We start from the raw sequence: 16,407 nt of genomic DNA on the forward strand, positions 1-16,407 counted from the left end.
CCTGCCTCCCTCTGCCTGCCATCTAGCCTGCATCCTTATCTGCCTGCCATCCAGCCTGCCTGCCTCTCTGCCTGCCATCCAGCCTGCCTCCCTCTCTGCCTGCCATCCAGCCTGCCTCCCTCTCTGCCTGCCATCCAGCCTGCCTCCCTCTCTGCCTGCCATCCAGCCTGCCTCCCTCTCTGCCTGCCATCCAGCCTGCCTCCCTCTCTGCCTGCCATCCAGCCTGCCTCCCTCTCTGCCTGCCATCCAGCCTGCCTCCCTCTCTGCCTGCCATCCAGCCTGCCTCCCTCTCTGCCTGCCATCCAGCCTGCCTCCCTCTCTGCCTGCCATCCAGCCTGCCTCCCTCTCTGCCTGCCATCCAGCCTGCCTGCCATCCAGCCTGCCTGCCATCCAGCCTGCCTGCCTGCCTGCTTTTCTGCCTGCCATCCAGCCTGCCTGCCAGCCTGCTTTTCTGCCTGCCATCCAGCCTGCCTGCCAGCCTGCCTGCCTGCCAGCCTGCTTTTCTGCCTGCCATCCAGCCTGCTTGCCTGCCTGCTTTTCTGCCAGCCATCCAGCCTGCCCCCTCTCTGCCTGCCATCCAGCCTGCCCCCTCTCTGCCTGCCATCCAGCCTGCCCCCTCTCTGCCTGCCATCCAGCCTGCCAAAAATATACGATGATGTACATTTAAAAAACAAATCTAGGTCACAGGTCTGTCGATTGTGGTCCCTCCCCCACCACCGACACCCCCCCCCCCCCCCCCCTTCAACACACACACACACACACACACAAAATAAGAAGGTTGCTGCAATTGAAATACCTGACTTTAGGAGAGGACATTATGGCAACCTTAGAAATTTTTTTAGCGAGTATAATTGGACAGACTTGTTGCTAGGGAAGGAAGTGAATGAGATGTATGTCAGGTTTTGTGAAATAAATGATAAAGGCACAAAAAAATTTATACCAAAACAGAGATGCAGAACTAGGAAACAGGATTGGTTCAACAGAAATTGCGAGAGGGCCAGGGACCAAAAGACACAAAAATGGAATCAATACAGGAAGAGGCCAAACCCCCAAACATACCAGCGATACAAAGATGCGAGAAACAACTACACGGCAGTGAGGAGAGAAGCAGAAAGAAATTTTGAAAAAGGGATTGCAGACAAATGTAAAACAGAACCAGGTGTATTCTATAAATTCATAAACAACAAATTACAGGTAAAGGATAATATTCAGAGGTTGAAAATGGGAAATAGATTCACGGAAAATGAAAAGGAAATGTGTGAAACATTAAATGAAAAGTTCCAAAGTGTGTTTGTACAAAATGAAATCTTCAGGGAACCAGATACAATAAGAATTCCAGAGAACAACATAGAGCACATAAAGGTGTCTAGAGATGAAGTGGAAAAAATGCTCAAGGAGCTAAATAAGAACAAAGCAGTTGGTCCAGATGGAGTTTCACCATGGGTTCTGAGAGAATGTGCACCTGGGCTCAGCATTCCACTTCAACTGAATTTTCAGGTATCCCTGTTTATAGGAGTTGTAGCTGATGTGTGGAAAAAGGCTAACATAGTTCCAATCTACAAAAGTGGAAGCAGGGACGACCCCCTTAATTTTAGACCTGTATCATTGACAAGTGTAATAGTCAAAATATTGGAAAAAATAATTAAAACTAAATGGGTAGAACACCTGGAGAGAAATGATATAATATCAGACAGACAGACAGTATGGTTTTCGATCAGGAAGATCCTGTGTATCGAATTTACTCAGTTTCTATGATCGAGCAACAGAGATATTACAGGAAAGAGATGGTTGGGTTGACTGCATCTATCTGGACCTAAAAAAGGCTTTCGACAGAGTTCCACATAAGAGATTGTTCTGGAAACTGGAAAATATTGGAGGGGTGACAGGTCAGCTTCTAACATGAATGAAAAATTTTCTGACTGATAGAAAAATGAGGGCAGTGATCAGAGGCAATGTATCGGACTGGAGAAATGTCACAAGTGGAGTACCAAAGGGTTCAGTTCTTGCACCAGTGATGTTTATTGTGTACATAAATGATCTACCAGTTGGTATAAAGAATTATATGAACATGTTTGCTAATGATGCTAAGATAATAGGAAGGATAAGAAACTTAGATGATTGTCATGCCCTTCAAGATGACCTGGGCAAAATAAGTATATGGACCACCACTTGGCAAATGGAATTTAATGTTAATAAATGCCATGTTATGGAATGTGGAATAGGAGAACATAGACCCCACACAACCTATATATTATGTGAGAAATCTTTAAAGAATTCTGATAAAGAAAGAGATCTAGGGATGGTTCTAGATAGAAAACTATCACCTGAGGACCACATAAAGAACGTTGTGCGAGGAGCCTATGCCACGCTTTCTAACTTCAGAATTACTTATAAAACATGGATAGCGATATACTAAAGAAATTGTTCACGACTTTTGTCAGGCCAAAGCTAGAATATGCAGCGGTTGTGTGGGGCCCATATCTCAAGAAGCACATCAACAAACTGGAAAAAGAGCAAAGACATGCTACTAAGTGGCTCCCGGAACTGTAGGGCAAGAGCTACGAGGAGAGGTTAGAGACATTAAATATGCCAAAACTAGAAGACAGAAGAAAAAGAGGTGATATGATCACTACATACAAAATAGTAACAGGAATTGGTAAAATCGATAGGGAAGATTTCCCGAGACCTGGAACTTTAAGAACAAGAGGTCATAGATTTAAACTAGCTAAATACAGATGCCGAAGAAATATAAGAAAATTCAATTTCGCAAACAGAGTGGTAGACGGTTGGAACAAGTTAGGTGAGAAGGTGGTGGAGGCCAAGACCGTCAGTAGTTTCAAAGCGTTATATGACAAAGAGTGCTGGGAAGACGGGACACCACGAGCGTAGCTCTCATCCTGTAACTACACTTAGGTAATTACACACACACACTCAAAGGTCACGTGGTTCACCTCAACATCCGTACATCCCTTCCTGCCTGCCTACCTGCCTGCCTGCCTGCCTCCTTCCCAGTCTGCCAGTCTGCCTGCCTGCCTGCCTGCCAGCCTGTCTCCTTCCCAGTCTGCCTGCCAGCCAGCCTGCCAGCCAGCCTGCCAGCCAGCCTGCTAGCCAGCCTGCCAGCCTGCCTGCCTGCCAGCCAGCCTTTCCCTCCTCCCTACTTCTCACTACTTCCCTCCCTTCCTGCCAACCTCCTAGCATCTCTCCCTACCTTCCCCTTCCTCCTAGCATCTCTCCCTCCCTCCCTTTCTGAGTAATTCTCTCCCCCTCTCTCACTGATTCTCCCCCCTCTCTCATACTGCCTCCCACCTAAGCTCTCCCATCCATCCACCCACCAGTCAGCCATCACTGACAATGCCTGCATTTGGAGCCGACATGGTGCAAAGATGTTTCTTGATTGTGCAGATATGTAAAACAAAAGCACAGAATGAACATTCCAGCCTTATGACAATTCAAAATAATAAGAATAATAAGCCGTGAATCTGTGAAGTCACAGTGGGCAAACTGGACCATCTCCCACCCACCACCACTAGCCGGCGTGACACTTGGCGGACCCCTTCCTACCCAAACTTTGTTCGGGTAGCATGACTCCCCAACCCCAATCGGGAAACTGGAAGTGTCGGATAACTAAAGTTCGGAAACCAAGTGGTGCTCTGTACCTGTAATTAAAAAAAAAAAGTCACATACCAGTATGGGGGTAATAGAAAAATTCCGATTGCCGATTTAAATTTAGCAGGCCTGGTCGATGGCAGTAGCGGGGGACGCTAAGCCCCGAAAACACCTCAAGGTAAGGTAAGGCTCACAATAAATGTTTTACGACAAAAAACCAGTGCTGAATGTAATGAAATGCCATTTTCTGGGTGAGACCCTGAGGCTCCCCGGAGCTTATCCAGGCTGATATGCTAATGTCAGACTATGGCATCAGTTATGTGAATGGAGTTCTGTGGGCCTACCAGGGATCACGAGCCAGAACCTGGCCCCTCAGAGAGACATGGGGGAGCAATGGCCTACAGAAACTCCCATGTGGTTGGAAGCATTCTATGTCTGCCATCGACCTGGTCAGGCACCCAGAAAGGGAAGTGTCCAAAAACAAACCCCTATTCTGGTGAAAATTGCTACCAAAAGCCGAACAAGAACTCCCCCAAAAAGAAACGAGCAAACGAGCATGATGTCGCACATCGCTGCGCCGCTGTCGGCGCAGCTCCCCCTTCCCGGGAGGGGGAAGCAGGAGTCCCAGACCCCCGCCTGGCTATCCACCCTTCAGTTCTGACGCTGGATGTCAAAACACGCAAAAAAAATGCAGACTGGAGGGAGGGAGGGATGCCGGGGAGCCACCGAGTTTCGCCCAGAAAATGGCGTTTCATTACATTCAACGCTGGTTTTCTGGGGGGGGGGGGGAGGAAGCCCCCTTCGGCTCCCTACCCACAGAGAAAAAGTAAAGGGACTTACCCTGGAAGCGGTCGCTGTTCACTCCTCAACTTGAAGTCAAGACAACTGGCTGCAACCACCGACCCAAAGCGACATAGGGCAGAGAACGTTCACGAGATATCAAGCAGCCAGGACCCTGCTCAACCGCCAAAATCCCTGTGCCCAAATGTCAGCCCAGGACATGTCACCAAAATCGGCAGCAAGATCAGCGAACGAGGAAACGTCATGGGCACAGGGATAGACCACAGGCTGGCTAGCTTTAACAACCCTGCGCACGACCTGGGAGACACGCACCGACGAACATGGAAGAAGGGAAACCGGGTCAACCCAAAGCGTGTCCCCGGACACAGAGGCACGCAAATAACGGTGGAGGGCCGCAACCGGACACAAAACATGATGCACCCCCGGCCAGACCAACCAAGTATCAACAACCGAAGGAACCATCTGGAAAGCAGCAGTCTCATTCTTTGCCAGAAAAGAAGGAGACAGCTGCAGACGAACAAACCTATCGCCACAACAGAAGGAGCAGAACAACCCCTACACCGGAGAAGAGCATGAAGCTCTCCAACCAAACCCCTAGAGATCAATGCCAAAAAAAAAAAAGAGCCCCGAGAAACAATCCTGAACCGAAGAGGCCACAACAAACCATGGAGAAGATAGCACCCTGTCCAATGACCAGGATGGCTCAGGCAGCGCATGAGCAGGCCGGAGGTGAAACAACGCACGAGACAGCTTGCGAAACGGCACAGACGTAATATCAATACCGAAAGCAAGCTGAAGCTGCTCCGCCAGCGCCACACGATACAAGCAACAGTATGGGGCAAGATGACAGCTCCGTACCTCCACAAGAAAAGGACAAGACCACGCCAACAAACGCAGCTACCTAAGAAGGGACAAAAGGAAAGGAAGGACCCCCAAAAAAACCACATTGCCGCCAAGAAGAAGCACCCAGGTGGGACACCAACGAAATCACCCGACCACCAACAGAAGGTGAGAGACTCGAGGCAGAACCAAACCAGCCCAACCACGGGCCAATCGAGCCTAGGAAGAGGCAGAGCCGCGGGAAGATCTCGGGTACAACCACTGAGCCAGCAGGTTCGGAAACCCAAGCCGGCAAAGGAGGAGACAGAACATCTGACGTACAGAAAAACATCCCAACGCCAGCGAGCTCGCCAGGAGATCGAAGACAACGGTTCCGACGCGAGACTCTAGAGAAGGGACACCGCAAGACCGTGAAAATGCCAACAGGCAAGGTAAGCCAGGAAACCAGGAACCCAAACCTGGCAATAGGAGAGCCAAAAGGCACAAACAAAACACACAACAATGTGTAGGATAAAATGAGAAAACAGAAAAACACAAGAAAAAGACCAGAAGAACAGCCCCAGCACCAACGACCAGGGACAAGAGCGTAGAAGGAAGATGAGGAACGAAGAAGGCAAGTAGGAAACGGGAATGAAAGGGACACGTCCAACAACACACACAGTCGCTGGTCATGTCCCAACAAGCCATGCCAACAACACACACAGTCGCTGGTCATGTCCCAACAAGCCATGCCAACAACACACACAGTCGCTGGTCATGTCCCAACAAGCCATGCCAACAACACACACAGCCGCTGGTCATGTCCCAACAAGCCATGCCAACAACACACACAGTCGCTGGTCGTGTCCCAACAAGCCATGCCAACAACACACACAGTCGCTGGTCGTGTCCCAACAAGCCATGCCAACAACGCACAGAGTCGTTAGATACGTCACAACACAAGACTAAACGGAAAAGGTGTAAAGGTATGGCCACCAGACCAGTACCCGAACCAAGGTGTACGAGCCACCTAACCTTGACCTTGAGGTTACCTTGAGGTGCTTCCGGGGCTTAGCGTCCCCGCGGCCCGGTCGTCGACCAGGCCTCCTGGTTGCCGGACTGATCAACCAGGCAGTTGGACGCGGCTGCTCGCAGCCTGACGTATGAGTCACAGCCTGATTGATCAGGTATCCTTTGGAGGTGCTTATCCAGTTCTCTCTTGAACACTGAGGGGTCTGCCAGTTATGCCCCTTATGTGTGGTGGAAGCGTGTTGAACAGTCTCGGGCCTCTGATGTTGATAGAGTTCTCACTCAGAGTACCAGTTGCACCTCTGTTTTTCAACGGGGGTATTCTGCACATCCTGCCATGTCTTCTGGTCTCATGTGATGTTATTTCTGTGTGCAGGTTTGGGACCAGCCCCTCTAATATTTTCCACGTGTAAATTATTATGTACCTCTCCCGCCTGCGCTCAAGGGAGTACAGTTCTAGGCTCTTTAGTCGGTCCCAATAGTTTAGATGTTTTACCGAGTGGATTCTAGCAGTAAAGGATCTCTGCACGCTCTCCAGGTCAGTAATTTCTCCAGCTTTGAAAGGTGCTGTCATTGTGCAGCAGTACTCTACTCTAGAGAGCACAAGCGTTTTGAAAAGTATCGTCATCGGTATAACATCTCTAGTGTGAAAAGTTCTTGTTATCCAACCTGTCATTTTTCTTGCAGTTGTGACGGCTACTTTATTGTGTTCTTTAAAGGTAAGGTCTTCCGACATGAGTACACCCAGATCCTTTACATTGCCTTTTCGTTCTATGTTATGATTTGCCCGAGTTTTGTACGTGGTTTCCGTTTTTATATTTTCATTTTTTCCATAGCACATGAGCTGGAACTTATCTTCGTTAAACACCATATTATTTTCTGTAACCCATAGAAAGACCTGATCTACATCTGACTGGAGGTTCGCCGTGTCCTCTATGTTGCCTACTCTCATGAAGATCCTAGTGTCATCTGCAAAGGATGATACAGTGCTATAGGTTGTGTTCTTGTCTATGTCCGATATGAGGATGAGAAAAAGTACTGGAGCAAGCACAGTACCCTGGGGGACTGAGCTCTTCACGGTTGATGGGCTGGATTTTATTTTGTTGACTATTACACATTGGGTTCTGTTGGTCAGGAAATTGTAGATCCATCTGCCTATTTTTCCGGTAATTCCTTTTGAACGCATTTTATGTGCAATAACGCCATGGTCACATTTATCAAAAGCTTTTGCGAAATCTGTGTAAATTACATTCGCGTTTTGTTTGTCTTCCATAACATCTAATGCCATATCATAGTGGTCCAGCAACTGCGACAGGCAAGAGCGCCCTGTTCTGAAACCATGTTGTCCGGGGTTATGGAGTTGCTGTGATTCCATGTATTTTGTGATTTTACTTCTTAGCACTCAAAATTTTTTATGATGTGCGATGTTAGTGCTATCGTTCTGTAATTTTTTGCCTCTGCCTTATTTCCTCCTTTATGAAGTGGTGCTATCTCTGCTGTTTTTAGTATATCAGGAATAACGCCAGTATCTAGGCTTTGTCTCCACAGAATGTGGAGGGCCTGCGATAGTGGTTTTTTACAGTTCTTTATGAATATGGAGTTCCAAGAATCCGGGCCTGGTGCAGAGTGCATAGGCATACTGTTTATGGCTTCTTCAAAATCCAGTGGGGATAGGGTGACGTCTGATATATGATTTGATGTTGGTATCGTATCCATGAAAAATTCATTTGGGTTATCAATCTTTAGTGTGTTTAATGGCTCGCTGAAAACAGTCGTACTGCGTCCTCAGTAGCTCGCTCATTTCTTTGTTGTCATCGGTGAAAGTTCCATCTCCCTTTCGCAGGGGCCCGATACTAGATGTGGTTTTTGATCTTTATTTTGCATAGGAGAAAAAATATTTCGGATTTCTTTCTATTTCACTGATGGCCTTTTGCTCTCTTTGCCTCTCCTGGGTTTTGTATGATTCTTGTAGCTTCCGTTCAATTGTTTCTATTTCTCTACCTAACCTTCTTCGCCGTTCTTGAGATGGGTGCGACTCTCAAGTTGTTCCGCGATTCGTTTTCTTCGCCTATATAGGGAACGACGTTCCCGTTCCAATCTGCATCTCTTCCTCTTTTTTCTTAGAGGTATGCGGTTTGAACATATTTCTAGTGCTACCGAGCTTATTTTTTCCAGGCACTGGTTCAGGTTTGCATTTTCTGTGCCACGAGGATATGATCGCCACATTCAAGATTCTCAAAGGAATTGATAGGGAAGAGAAAGACCGACACCCAGGGGCACACCCACCAGGGGACACCGGTGGAATGAGAGCCGAAATAAGTCATAGACATAGGAAAGAAGTATTGCAGTGTCAGTAGACAAACGGAACGCATGAGGAAACGATGTGGTGGAGGATGACACCCCACATAGCTTCAAGCGTAGATATGACAGAGCCCAGCAGGCTCAGGAACCAGTACATTAGCGAATGACAGGTGAGAAGCGGGACCAAAAAGCCAGAGCTCAACTCCCGCAAGCACAACTAGGGAAGTACAACTAGGTAAGTACAGAGAATCCAATGTATATGGAAGGGTTAAGCCAGGCACTGCAAGATGGGCAAGGAATGAGTGACTCAGATAAGACCCAAAACGTCACCTCATAACATCCTGACACAGTAACATTTACCCCATAACATACACCCGCACCATTGTACCTCGTAACCTGGTGGGGCCCCTTGCTGGACTCAATCATGGGTTGGACATGCATAAGAGTGGGACTAGATGGGGTATAAATACGAGCTGTCTCGTATGGCCCATTAGGCCTGATGCATTCAACTGTGTTCAGATGTCCTTGTATTCGTATCCAAAAACCACAAACCAGCGCCAGGCCGAAAGAGACGCCAGACCGCATAAATTCACCTGCAGAACGTAGGCACGAACGTGTCACGACATAACGTAGCCGAGAAGATGCCGGGAAAACCATCAGTGGAAGAAGACAAAGTCGCACATGCAGGAGAAGAGTAGGGTAGAGGCGAAGGCAGCGCCCCACACCCATATGCAGGGAAAACCCGGCATCCTCCCCATAGCAGCATTCCAGAACACCCCCAGTAACTATGGGGCACGGAATGGAGAATTGAGAGGAGCGAGAGGTGAAGCACCCGAGAGGAAAGGACGCAGTCCTTTTCTATTGATGGTGTGCACCAGCACACCACCCATATCAAAATAAACTACCACAGCACATGTGCAGCCGCAGGGACACCAGATTTGGGCTGCCGAAGTCGCGAGCTGAAGAAATAAAAATCACAAATTTGACTACAAACAAGACAAAACATTTTTGTTAATGATTCATTCCCTTTCAGAGTGCACAGGTCAGCGGTTAACAGTAGACGAAAAGAGTAGTAAGTAGCAAAACATACATAGCATAGCTCTTTATTTGGGCTAAGTAGCCCAATCTGGCAACCCTGTGCAGCGCAGGACAGGAGGTTCGATCCACACAACCCACTCAGTGGGAAGGTGCCAACTAGGAATAGTGAAAGAAAATGAGCAGAGCCGAGACAGAGCACGGAGAGAAGATACAATCATGAAAGAACGAAACAGGACTGAAAACCGAGAAGAAGCACTTAGGACCAACAAGCCCTAGAAAGGACCGGAGGGAAACCACACTGGAAGGCGACAGACATTCCAATAATATGGGAAGAAGCAAACCTTCCCCGAACCTTCGAGAACATACAGAAGCAAGCGTAAAGCACGAAGGCACATAAAGGCATAGTCACACCCGAGACCAAAAGTCATGCAGAACCCCGAGAAGAGGTTCCTTCACATAACGGTGGAGGCCCGTCCCAAGAAGAAGGGTGGAGAAACTGAGAAAAGTACCCACTGACAGGACGGAACCTACGGATCCAAGGGACAAGGATCTGAACCCGGGGAGGGGCCGACTCCCAACAACTCATACAGAGGGGGGAAGAAAAACCCCACTCCTCGTAACCCCAAACCCCGCCCAGAGGGTAGAAAAACCCCGGCGGGGTCCAATGGGGCCCGAGGCTCCCCAAGTCAGCCCCTCACCAGCCCCGGGAACCCACACAGCAGGCCCCGAGGCTGAGCCGTCCTCTCCAAAGCCCTAGTGGGGCAGCCAGACAAGTACTAAGGAAAGGAGCCCACTGGCAGATTTATACAACACGGCTGGAGGAACAGGCTCGAATGCCTCCATCGCTACCCCAGAAGGGGAATTCCCTGAGACCGCCTGAGTCTCAAGACCACCGAAGCCCAGTCCCGACTCCAAACCCAGAGACGGTAAGGATCCGGAAGCAGGGAGGAAGGGGGGGACCAGACAAGACCACAACAGGGGAAAAACAAGGGGGCGTGGAAGGAAACAAAACTGAAGCAACCAACACCCCCAAGTCCTGTCACACCAACCAAAACGGGGCTTCCGGGGAGCAAACAACCTAGCGCGTTGCCACCACCGAAACGCAATGTGCAACGCCCGTGCTGCCTGCACCCGCATAGTTCGCATAAGACTGGGTAACTGAGTCACAAACAAGCAACAAAACTCGTAGGACTCCAGGCCGAAGGTGCCACCGACCCCACAAGCAGCAGACGGAGGCAAAGACAGTGAGTCACCCTGAGACAAGGGGACAGAGCAACCCTCGAACTCGCTCAAGGGGGGGGGGGACTCCGGGGTCACATCCATCAGACCCACGCGTTTCCGTGGGGATTCCCAGAGTCTTGAGACAGAACTCATGCTCAGGGAAGCCCAGGCAGGGTACTGCTAACAGGCCCCAAGGTCTATCAAACAACCTTCTAACTGAACCCCCAGGATGTGTACACTCACGGGGACCTAGCAGGAGGAACCACCGGAAGAAGGAAGAGTACTTAGTACACAGGGGGCAAGAACCAAGGCAGGCCCCTTCTCCCAGGCAGAAAAAGAAAAAGAAAACCCCACAAGAGGATAGCGTACCCAGGTGGAACAGAGCCGGCCGCTATCATTGGTGAAAACAAGCTGCGCAGTACTCTGCACCCCTACCAGTGCAAACTGCACCACACCCTAAGGTGAACAAGGGAGACAGAACACCCGAGCACACAAAGGGCGGCCGAAAACCAAGTAGTCAACGGCCTAGCAGAGGCAGAACCCAAGGAACTTGTGGAAGGTGGCTCTAAGCCCCAAGGGCAGTACTTACAGGGCACCTAGGGAAGGAAACCCTAGGCGCATGCAGCCCGAGTACTGGTGAATCACTCCCGGCTCACGCACCACCTAGAAGACGTCACCACACTCTAGGTACAGTGCTGAAACAACCACTGGAGCCGGAGCACATGGCCGCTGCCTATAGCTTCAGGCTCAGAACTGAAGGGTGGATAACAGGCATGTGGGGTCTGGGGCCCCCCCCCTTTCCCCCTCACAGGGAGAGGGGGGAGCTGCGCAGACAGCGGCGCGGCGACGTGTGACGTCATGCTCGTTTGCTCATTTCTTTTTGGGGAGTTCTATCCACTTGTTTGGCTTTTGGTAGCAATTTTCACCAGAATTGGGGTTTATTTTGGGACGCTTACCTCTCTGGGTGCCTGACCCGGTCAATGGCAGACACAGAATGCTTCCAACCACATGGGGGTTTCTATAGGCCATTGCTCCCCCATGTCTCTCTGAGGGGGCCAGGTTCTGGCTCGTGGTCTCCGGTAGGCCCACAGAACTTCATACATATGACTGATGCCAAAGTCTGACATTAGCATATCAGCCTGTATAGCTCCGGGAAGCCGAAGGGGCTCCCCCCCCCAGAAAATGTGTTAACCAGTTATTTGTTGTAGTAATATATGACTTGCATGTGCCAAGACGTAAAACTATTTCTCAAAACAATGCCTGCATTATTTTTTAAGTACAGTACCAATGTTTACATTAAGATTAATACCATGTTGCAATGTTTCAATAATATGAATACTAAATTAAAACTAAATCTAAAATGCTTGACATATTTTTGCATAATAATATTCAAAGCTATGACTAATGAAATTTAGAAATGATGGCTCAGACAATTCATTTATGTAGGAATTTCTATGAGAGATGGAGAGGCACTGTGGAACCATAATTATGAACAAAGGAAATATGACATGATCCAAATGATACCCTGCCTACAGATACTATTTAATATGATGTTTTTGTAGCACTGTTAGATTTCACAAGCACAATTAGACGAGTACACTCAACAGCATTTGTTAGTATTCTATGCAAACATTACAAAACAAGATCAGTACTGTATGTAACACAGAATCTGTGTAAACACTGTACAAAGAGCCAATAAATTATATTCAGAAAAAAAAGAAAATCTAGTGCCGAATGTAACGAAATGCCTGTTTCTGGTTGAGTCGAAGTGGATCCCAGAAGATGTCTTGCTGATATTGCTCTACAATAAAGTCACATTAGTTGCAAAGTACTGGTTCACTAGAGCCAGAACCAGAAGGAAGCGTGCGACAATTCCCGACCCTGCCAGGAAAAGCATCTAGAAAGTCAGCAAAACACTGCAGACAACTGGAGGGGTTTCACAGGAAACAAAGCCTCTAAATTGCCAAACAACTAAGCTAATGATTCACATAGAAAAAGGGATTCATTCAAGTTAGCTAAAAACTCATTAGTACCAACCACCACCATCTCCAGGTGTCCCAGCCCCAGCCCACACCTGGCTCCCCTGACCAGCCTGTTCTGGAGATGAAGTCCATGAGACCACTGATGAACCAACAAACCTGGAAGAGAAGGGCAAAAATTGGGGAACCAATGGGTCACAACTAGAAAAAGGCATTTCATTACATTCAATGCCAGGTTTCTGGGGTAAATTCCCAGTGGCTCCCTGAAGCTAACCACAGAGAACAAAATGGAGCTTACGAGGCTGCCAGAACAGTCTTAGAATGCTAAAACCCTTGAGCCTTAATATCACTTCAGGACATGTTAGAGAAGACTGTGACCAAAGCTGCATACTGCATTTGCAATCCTGGGCCCCCATGCTGGCTATATATATACTTCATGATGCTGCAGATGACCTGGGAAAAGCGAGACTTGAACAGAGGATTAAGGAAACATGGTCAACCAACCAGTTAGGCAGTCACTGTGGCAGAACAAGAAGTGTTCCCCAAATGTAAATGAGCAAACGAGCATGACGTCACACAAGCTGCGCCGCATGTCTGCGCAGTTCCCTCCTCTCCCAGAGGGGAAAGGGGGAGCCCCAGACCCACCGCGCCAGCGATCCACCCTCCAGTTCGAGGTTGGATGTCAAAACACACAAAAGAAATGCTGACCGGGTGAAGGGGGGTTGCTGGGGAGCCACCCGGTCTCACCCAGAAAATGGTGTTTCATTACTTTCAAGGCTGGTTTTCTGGGGGAAGCCCCTTCAGCTCCCCAGAGCTACATCATCAAAGACAAAAACTAGAGGGACTTACCCGGGAGGAGGTCGGTGTGCACACCTCACCTCTAAGTCGAGACAACAGACTGCAACCGCCGACCCAAAGCAACACAGGCCCAACTAGGCCCAGGAACCTTTAGGAGGAAGCGTGCATTCAGGACTCTGTTTGACTACCAAAAACCCTATGCCCAAAATGTCAGCCTAAGACATGTTACCGAAGACAGCAGCCAACGCAACAAACTTACGAACGTCACGGGCACGGGGACAGACTGCAGGCTGCCTAGAACGAATAACCCTGTGAATGACCCAGAGACCCGAACCCTAGAACAAGGAAGAAGGGAACCGGATCAACCCAAAGCGCATCCCCGGTCACAGAGGCGGTGGAGAGCCACAACCGGACACAAGACATAATGCACCCTCAGCCTGACCAACCACGCATCAACAACCCAAGGACCCCTCCAGAAAGCAGCAGTCTCATTCTTCGCCGGAAAAGAAGGAGACGGTTGCAAACGAACAAACCTATCACCTCAACCAAAAGAGCTGAAACCCCTGCGCTGGAGGAGAGAATGAAGCTCTCCAACCCGACCCCCAGAAGCCAATGCCAACAAGAAAAAGAGCCTTGGAAAAACAATCCTGAACTGAAGGGGCCACAACAAATCGAGAAGACAAATAAGGGAACATTGTCCAGAGACCAGGACGGCTCAGGCAGCGTATGAGCAGCCGGAGGTGAAATAACGCCCGAGACACTACTGCACCGTTTCGCAAGCTAACACCAATACCGAAAGCAAGCTGCAGCGGCTCTGCCAACGCCACACAATATTAGGTAACAGTATGCGGCATAAGATGATGGTCCTGAAACAACCACGAGAGAAAGGACAAAACAATCTTAGTCGAACGCAAAGTACAGCGACGAAGAGACAAAAAGAACAGGAAGGACCATCAAGAAACTTCATACTGCGGCCGAGACGAAGCCTACATGTGGGACACCATCTGATCACCATATAGATGGCGATAGACTCGAGTCAAAAAGACCAAACACGAAAACTCAAGAAGATCGAACCAGTCTCGTAACGGACGAGACCAATCTGCTGAAAAAACGTAGCCGCTGGAAAATCTCCGGGTTTGGACACCAAGTAAGCAGCGCCTGAAGCTAAGGCTGGGCCAGCCACCATGGAGCCAAGAAGACTACTCTCCCCTGGTAAGTCTCCAAGCGAGCCAGGACCAACTGCTGAACCAGGGGGAAAGAGGTACAGGAACCCCACCTCGACCAGGCCTGCTGGGAGGCATAGACCCCGACAGCCTTAGTCAGGGGAAAGGCATCACATATACTGGAAGACGCCTCGACCATGCCAATGCGAAGAGGTCCACCTCCGGACACCCAAACGTCCGACAGAGCCACTGAATGAGTCAGTGTCGACCATCCAATCTGCGGACAGGGGAATGAACCGGGGCAGGCTGTCTGCCAGGAGGTTTGACACCCGCCCGGACGTGAACGGCCTGGAGAGCCAAACCCCAAGAACTCAGCAGATGAGTCACCTAAAGCGACCAGCCCCAAAGAGCAAAGGACTGCATCGAACCCCCTCGATTTAGGCAATGAACCATCGGGGAGTAATCGTAATGGAGCCAAATCGTCGATCTGCAGGCGACCCGAACCCTCCAAAGCGAAAACCACACCGCCGCAAACTCCCGCACCATGCTGTGGGCCCGACGGAATGATGGACCCCCCCCTAGCCAGCCTGGTGAGCACTGGTCACAAAACCCCAGCCAGGAGACGACGAGTCCATGAACACATTGAGCAAGGGCTCGGGTAGGCGCCAAGGCACTGAACCCCGTAAAACCCGAAGAGGAAGCTGGCAATGCAGCAGTTGACGCAAGGCCCTCGGAGGTCAAACCCAGCGATTGTGAGAGGCGGAAGGGATGTCCCTTAAAGGAACCAGAACAGCTGACAAAGCCAAACCCGACCCGGCGGGTAGACCAACATTGACAAGTTCAGGCTCTCACACAAGACCCTCAAGCAACTGCCGCGTGACCTGGGACCCCTCCCTGAAACAAGAGTCGCACACAAGACCCAGCCAAGTCCAAACCTGGGAGGGGACCAGATGGGACTTCCACCAGTTCACCAGGAACCCTGGCAAGCAAACATGCGGACCAACTGGGAGCCCAGACCAGCCAGTCATTGAGGTAGGCCAACACCTGAGCACCTAAAAGAAGCAGACGGGCCACCACGACCCAGGTGAGGCATGTGTACACGCGAAGAGCCAAGTTCAATCCGAAAGGGAGACAATGAAAGCGGTAACGGAGATGCCTGGCGGTAACCATCAGGGACTTAGTGGTCATCCGAAAGGAGGGGCAAGAAACCCAAGGGTTCAGACGGGACAAGTCCAGAATGAACCCGCAGGTCCGCACAGTCCTGTTTCGGAATTGGAAACGGGCAGGAAATCCACCGGAGAGACATTGTCGTATTGACCACGTTCAAGCGCACCCACTCCGAAACGACCTGACAGAGCACAGAAGAGGCCTGCTCCGCCAGCCCTGAACCCCCCCAGGGGCTTGCGGAACCACTTGACCCACAGCCGGTGGGTCAGTGGTTCCATCAAACTCATAACTGTTTCAATCGTTATCTTCCCAATTCCTGCATACACCTCAAAATCATAGATGTAAACTCTTTTGGATTAAACTACCATGTACAGCTTCACTCCATACTTATCAGGTTTATTTGGATTATAAACCTTGATAGCTAGCTAGCCCCTCCATGACATTGTACCTTCATCCAAACAGATTTTTTGTCGGAAAGTAAAATG

Source organism: Procambarus clarkii, chromosome 45 (genome assembly GCF_040958095.1).
Source record: "Procambarus clarkii isolate CNS0578487 chromosome 45, FALCON_Pclarkii_2.0, whole genome shotgun sequence".
Taxonomy (NCBI): Eukaryota; Metazoa; Arthropoda; class Malacostraca; order Decapoda; family Cambaridae; genus Procambarus; species Procambarus clarkii.